This window comes from Salvia splendens, chromosome 1, assembly GCF_004379255.2.
Source record: "Salvia splendens isolate huo1 chromosome 1, SspV2, whole genome shotgun sequence".
NCBI lineage: Eukaryota > Viridiplantae > Streptophyta > Magnoliopsida > Lamiales > Lamiaceae > Salvia > Salvia splendens.
Window position 1 is genome coordinate 33077511 of NC_056032.1, and position 8057 is coordinate 33085567.

At 36.0% G+C, this 8057-nt stretch overlaps 1 long non-coding RNA gene across 1 annotated transcript; it reads left to right on the forward strand.

Annotated features, from left to right (window-relative positions):
- The first annotated feature begins 427 nt into the window (after positions 1–427).
- LOC121804707 lies at positions 428–2802 on the forward strand. The gene is made up of 3 exons (XR_006051202.1): positions 428–916; positions 2143–2206; positions 2745–2802. It is a non-coding gene; the product is annotated as an uncharacterized LOC121804707 (long non-coding RNA).
- Positions 2803–8057: the final 5255 nt, after the last annotated feature.

Below are 8057 nucleotides of genomic sequence, written 5' to 3' on the forward strand. Positions count from 1 at the left end.
TCAAAAGTACGTGTTCGACCCAAAACATGTGATTCGCCACGAAGAAATCGCTCTAGAGCCTGACCTGAGTTACGAAGAAAAGCCAGTAGAAATACTAGACCGAAAGGTGCAGCTTCGGAACAAGTCGATTACTACAGTGAAGGTTTTGTTGAAAAACCACGGACAGGAAGAGGCAACATGGGAGCTAGAAGAGAAAATGAAGGAGAAATATCCTAAGCTTTTTGTCTAAATACTTCCTAAATTTCGGGACGAAATTTCTTTTAAGAGGGGTAGTATGTAACGACCCGCTAAGCCGATATTATTATAAACAATATCATTAGCTTGATTATCTATATAAGTAACTTTTATGCGATTAAATCCGAGCTACGTTAGATTGTCGCTGTTTGTTTGACGATAGGGAAGTGAATAAATAAATAAGACCCCAAAATTTAAAATTTTAATGTCCGATACATCCAACAAAAGTCCAACGAAAATTTAATTTAATACATCCTTCGTTCTAAAGAAAATCGGGTACTTCAACGTGGACAACCACGAGCTTGAACCGAGTTCTTACCTACACCAAATTAAATGAACAAGTGAACAAATACTCAAATAATTAATTTAATAAACAAATAAAATAAAATAAAATAAAATAAAAGAGCAGATTTTTTTTCAGACAACATTAAATGCTGCATTTAATTAGAGATAGGAATGTAGGCAACTTGCTACACGTTTCTTTCACCGCCCTCTTTTATGTATATGCATATAGATATACAATCATTTTCATCCACCCACTTCACATAAACAAAGCTCCCATAATACTCTCCCAACGACAATACTCTCCCAACGAAAGCAGGAGGAAGCAATCCACCAAGACCTTTGTCATAGTATCATAAAAGAGACAAATTCAGCAATTCCTTTTCACAATCATACAAAGGTGAGTACCATCAACACCACACTTTTTCAACGTATTACAACATATTGCATATAGGAAATTTAGCACCTCAAGAAATTAAAGCTTTTGAAATCTCAAATAAGAGACTGTTCGATCATGAGCTAATATCAAGAGATGCACCAAAGTTTCACCACAACAACCAAATTCAAGAGACTTTTAAGCTCACCAAGCTACTGCCCAAAGAGGAACTCAAACAAAATGAACTAGATGATGAGAGTTAGAGGGCTTAGCTTATTTCATACGGGGTTGTCCGGTGAGGGTCGAGTGACGAAGGAGTTCCGGAGAGCCGACCGGAGCAGCGGCGCTGCCGAGGCAGCGGCGGCTGGTGCCGGCGCCGCTGAGTGAAGACAGAGAGAGGGGCGATGATGTCGCTGCCTTCCGGAGAGCTCGATGGAGAAAGTGCCCGATGGAGAGCGAATTAGAGACGCAGGAGGGAATTCCCGGCGGAGGCGAGCGTTTCGCCTAAGGAGAAAAGAGAGAGATTGGAGATTGACGGCGATTTCGCCGGAGAGAAGAAGAGAAGTAGGGAGGCGCTACCTCTCGGTTCTTTGATCTAGGATTCACAGAATTGAGGAAGTAAGGAAGCTCGACGGAGAGAGGGCTTGATGGAGAGAGAGCTTGACATAGCGAGGGAGAAGAAGAGAAGCACCGCTGCTTCGACTCAGATTAAGGGCTTCTAATTTTAGGGGAGATGGAGGCCGATAGAAGTAGTGAGGAGGAGAAGGGAGGCGCCGCTGTTTTCAATTGGGTTTCATTTTGGTGATTTCAGATTTGTGATGAGAAGAGAGAAATCACCGTAAGAGGTGGGGAGAGGAAAGAGAGTTGTGGTTGTTGGATTGGGCTAAGGAGTAAGTAGCATTATTTTGTTTGGGCCACCTAATTAATTAAGGAGCTTGGGCCTGCAGTTTTTAATTACTCCAAGCTGGGCCTAAATTACATTATTGAGTGGGAAGATTAGAATAAGGGATGATGGGTTGTGATTTGTATTCTCATATTGAGCTGGAATGATTGATCAGTGTGCCAAGATAAATCAAATAGGCATAATGGAAGTTGAGCTCGGAATAAATTCTAGTTTGGTTCAGTTATTTTGCAATTGGCCGGAGATAGAGTTAATTAAGTTCTTGGGCCATGATTAATTTTGGGCATGCATTCCTATAAGTATATGAATTTCTCGAGTCTTATTAGAACGTTGTGTTGTTTTCAAAAAGGTTATCTCCGCGAGCTAAGGTCGGAGTCAGGAAAAATCAAGTTAAGGAGTTTTAAACGAACAAGGTGAGCTTTCTTATACTAAAAATATAAATCGTATTATATGAAAATACGAACACATGTTCGTGATTTTTAAAGATGTTGTCTTGCCATAAATGTTTTTGTATGATGCCTATCTGTTTGACTAAGGCCAAGTGAATTATGAATGATGATATAAGTCGAATTCGGGTCCCAGTGAGGGTGGTGTCCCCGCTCAGACTAGTGTACACAAGCTACCTCTGACATGTTGGGCAGAGCAGGTGACCGTGGAAGGTGGTCACCTTCCCGGCACAAGGATACCTCTGACATGATGGGCAGAGAAGGTGACCGTGTGAGAACACCATCTCGACGGCACAATGTGATCAGATATGGCTAAAAGTACAGGAAAAAGGGGCTGCAGCCCAATGTGAATATTTTTAGTAAGCTCGGGTCTTTTTCAATAACACCCCCGAGTGTTACTGTGATGATGGCTTGACAATATTTTCAAATGTATATTTGTATTTTTCTGCAATGTGTTCACTGAGTACTTTTGTACTCAACCCTACATATATTTCTAAATGTGCAGGTTGAGCAGCGAAGTGGTGGAGGAAGTGCTATTGAGACAAGACATTTAATTCAGTCAGATTTTGACTCTCGGAGGTTCATGTCTTCATACATGGAACCGCGTTCATTTGCTTCTGTTGTGCATCTAAAAAGGCTCAAGTCTATTTTGTTCAAAACTCTGATGTTTTGAAATTTTTACAAATAATTACTCGAGTCTTCATGATCGAGTATCTTTCTTCTATGTATCAACACTTAATTAGTCATGTCTCGCAACGAATGTTTGATTTTATTTTCCCTTATTTTTTTCCCCGCTTCTTATACCTCACCCCTAGTCACGGTTCCCCGACTATGCTATCTTTAGCAAGTGCGGTCGTGGCAGAAAATGACCACTTCGACAATGATTTCAAATGTTTAGGACCAGTTCGATAACAATTTTAAATGTTTTAGACCAAATTCATATTCTGACTATATATTTAGGACCAATTTTAATTTTTAATCTTTAGTTATTAATACTGCTAGCATATACTAGTATAAACATATTTTAGGCAATTATTGCATAATAGTAATATCAAGCGCATTTAATTGGACAAATGTTTTTTTTTTCCTCTAAAACTATTTCTTTTTTAATAAAATAAAATCCTCTATTTCAGATTATACGTACATTATAGCGTCAGGAAGCTAGAGATTGTGATTTGTTAAACAAAATTAATATTAAAATATTCCTCACATTTCCAATACAGTTTTAGCTTATTAGTTAAGCAGAGGAATGATATGCTGCGTACGTATGCGAACACTATTCTCGTTTAATGCATGTTTAACGTTGTTCGTTTTGATTTATATACTATTTAGTTTGATTCTAATACAGTAAAAATGTTATTGAAATGTTTAATTCACAAAATTCGTAAATATCAAAGCTTGATTTATTATTTTATTAATTTATTTGAAATTGTAGAAAAAATGAGTAAATCGAGCTATAATTTTTATGAATTTTATGAAATTAAAAATTTCAATAACAGTTTTAATGTATTATAATCAAACTAAATACATAAAATCGAAACGAATAATACTAAACGTGTGTCAAATGAGAGGGGTACTCACATAAGGTATGTAGCATATCATTCCTCTATACATAATAAATGTATATCTAAACATCTCTTATATCAACACAAGAGATAATTTATGGTAAGGACAATGTCCCGAGTCTATACCCCTCGTGGGAAAGCATCCCGAGTCTGTCTTTCTAGAAAAAGATTAAATATTTCTCACCTTAGGACTTTTGGGTGTAGTGTTGTAACTCGCCAAAAGAATAGTACTCCCTTCATCCCACAATAAGATTACACTTTGCCATTTTGGTCCGTCCCACAATAAGAATCACACTTCATTTTTACCATAAATAGTAAGCATGTCCCACATTCCACTAACTCACTTCACTCACATTTTATTATAAAACCAATATAAAAAGTGGGTCTCATATTCCACAAACTAGACCAACTCACCATACTTTACATTTCTTAAAATTCGTGCCGACAATAAGAGTGACTCCTATTGTGAGACGGAGGGAGTATCTTCCTAGGGTATTCAGATAAGGGGTATTCAGCCGGGTTTAAGGTAACTATAAGCTGGGATGTTATTTTAAAAAAAATATTTTTCCGTGTCTCGAGTCCTTCGATGTCGTGTCCACTTCTAGTGAGGTGGAGCTCCCTAAAGTCTCAAGTGAGTTAGAGCTTACCAACAACAGAAGTGAGGTGGAGTTCCCTTATGAGAGCTTGAGTAGGTAACTCATAAGGAAAAAAAACCTAATACTAATAGAATTGGAATAAGTAACATATATGCTTGCAAGTGTTACTCATTCTCTAATATGAGATAATCCATTAATAAAAACTAGCGTTAGTTCCTTTGTTTAAAAGTTTTTTGGTTTTATGTTTGTTGCAGTTTTTTCTTTGTTTTGTGAGATACACTTTTGTTTTGTGTGGACAATCTTCTCATTGTTTTAGAGCTGAAGAGTTAATATTTATATCAATACAATTTCCTTTCGGTCATTCTATCAAGAGTTCCGAATTTTAGCTTCAAAATGTTTACAGTATCAGATTATAGTATGAAACATTGCTAGATATGGATTAAAGTTTTAGGCATTAGATAATTTTGAAATGCGATTACAGCCTTTTGAGGTCCATCCCACCTACAGTGTCACACATGTTGAACAACTACATAGGCCAAATCACTATGAATTTGCTAGTAAAGGTGAAGTAGTAAGTGAGAATTTTGCTTTTACATAGTTTATCTTGTAAAGTGTAACGTTATTCTTGCTAATGGGTTCTATTTCTATCTATACCAATATCGAAGCTGAAAATTGAGGTAATGTGATTAATATGCTATTTATAGTTGTTAAAAGTTGTTTTCACAGTAGTAAGCTTAGTGAATTAGGAGAACTAGGAGTATATAATAATGCGTGTTGGTCGTTGTGTTACAAAAGAAAAAGTTAGCCGGATGGATATTTAAGTTTAATAAGTTGGTTAAGCTAACCAAAAAAGTAACACCTCTTAATTTCATTAGTACTCCTTTGTACCAATTAAGTAAAAGGTTATTTTTTTAGATATAAAGATTAAGAAATTGTATTGAATGAGTTAAATAATAATAAAATAAAATAAAAGTAATGAAAAGAGTAGGAAAGATAAGAGAGAATAAACTAGATAATAGAATAAAGTACGATTAATTAGATGATATATTTTTTGTTAAAAAAGAAATGACTTAATTTTTTTGAGACGTCCCAAAAGTAATATGCCTCCATTTAAGCTGTGACAGATGAAGTATAAAATTGAGTAAGAAGTGTTAAGGAGTACTTCACGGTGCTTATTCGACCTTCTTTAGTTCATAGACATTCTTTAATTCATAGAAGTGTCAAGGAGTACTTCACGGTGCTTATTCGATCTTGCAACGTTTTTGTTTTAGACCTTCTTTAATTCATAGACATACTCCTACTTTGGAATTAATTTTATGATTTTATCAATTATTATGCGTTCACGTGATGCATCAGTTCTCAGAGTACTCCCTCCATCCTATTGAAAATGACTTATTTTCTTTTTTGATTTGTCCCAATCAAGATGACTCATTACTAAAAATAGAAATATTTCTGTCTTCACTTAACTCTTTCCACTTCACACACAAAATAAAGTTGCATATATTTCCGTGTCACCCAAGGAAGGGGCCATCTTCCTTGGAACGGAGGGAGTAATTTGCAAGTTTATCTTATCTTATTGTTGGCAACCTCCAGAATCTTCTATTTTCTCCCGTTTGTATATGTATAAAAAATAAAATTATAGATTAGCTTCAGTTTAGCCATTGCGCATACGATCTCTGCAATTAAAAATAAAAGCTCGATTATTAGAGAAATCAGTCAACTTGTGGATATTCGATGGGATCATTTAGTTCATCTAAACCAAATTAGTTAATCGGTTTGACTATAGTAATTATTTACACATAAAAAAATATGGAATCGTATAGTCGATTCATCTAAACCAAATTAGTTGGTTTTCGATTTACTAGATAAAATAGTACTAAGATACAATCTAGGATTTAACTGTTAGATTATTTTAATTGAAGAAAGTTAGCTATGACTTGTTCTATTATTATTCATCTAAGATTGAATTGTGTGATTAAATTCCATAAACCAAACATACTATTCCTTCTGTCCCTGAAAATTTGTCGCTTATTTCCTTTTTCGTCCGTCTCTAAAAATTTGTCACCTTACACTTTTACCATTTTTTATAGTAGACTCCACATTCCACTAATTTATTCTCATTCACATTTTATTTTAAAACTAATATATAAAAATAAGACCCGCATACCACTAACTTTTTCAACCTACTTTCTATTACATTTCTTAAAACCCGTGCCGGGTCAAATGGTGGCAAATTTTAAGGGACGAAGGGAGTAGTATATATTTAATCTTAAGATACAATTTTGCAAACCGAACCCTCCCTTACTGTAGTCATATTGAATTGATACATTAAATCATCACCAACCATTTACACAAAACTCAAACCCATTTTTGAGTATGCGTCACACCAAAAAGTAGTTTTACTCCAATCATTTACAACAAATTAAAAATTTACACCATTTTTTAGTTTTTGTTTGACAAAATTTTTGCAGTAACATCATATTTGGTGTTGTTTCACAAAAAATACTAAAAATGAGTTTGAGTTTGGCGTATAGTTGGAGAAGATTTTTACGCTATTTTTGGAACATGGTTGTGGATGAACTTATGTTAAAAAACCTTCCATATATTTAAAAAAGGGGGAAAAAAGAAATAACAAATACTTCATCTGTCCCATTAGAAATGAAACGTTTTCCTTTTTAGGTTATCCCATTAAAAATGAAATGTTTCCTAAAATGGAATCGTCTCTATCTCTATTTTTTCATCTCTCTTCATTAACTCAAAAAAACCCTACATAAAAACCCGTGTCGATTTCCAAATGTTGCATATTTAATGTTACTTTCCCACACCACCGTTGCCACACATTAAACACGCACACACGACAGAATGAATCCAGCAGCGATGGGAACGACAACGCCGCCGTTTAATTCGCCAAACCGCCGTCATCTGCAGCGGTGGAATACGATATCAACCTCCGCGGCTTTTGTTCCGTGGCATCCGACGATCTGGAGTTGCTGCCACTGAAAGCAGGCGGGTCCCACACCTACAGAGCTCTCTAAGAGATCTGCTGCCGCCGCTCGGGGCAGTGAATGCCCCCAATGTCACAATAGCCCCGCCCGGATCCTATATCTGCATCCGAAACCGCCTTGTCAAGCAGGCCGCGCGGGCCTACCTCAACCCCATGTCCGACTATCCCTCCTCCGCCGTCTTTGGACTCGCGTCGCCGCCTTTATTGACTTTTTCTGCACCAAGCTTGTCAGGGCTGTACGGATCCAGAATGTGCTTGCTCATACTCTAAACTCAGTTTGCAATTAAATCATTTTCTGTTTGAGATTTGTATTCAATATACTATTGGAATCGTGCTTGGTCAAAGGATTTTTGACTAATAATAAATGGTGTAAGACATTTAATTTTGTGAAATTAAATGCAATAGCGTCGATCTACGTTCCGAGTAGATGACCGTAGTATATTCACTTTCTCAAATCCGATTCCCGGTGAGTGAGAAATAATATATTAAAGTTGGTCACAATAAAACTAGAAATGAGCTATGTGAAAAGACTAAGGGATTAATTAACTAGGTGTTAATTATTCCACATCGGGGATGATAAACTTCTTTGATGAAGTATTTAATCAGATGAATTATCATGTGTAATAATTATCGTGGAATAAGACGGGTGACAG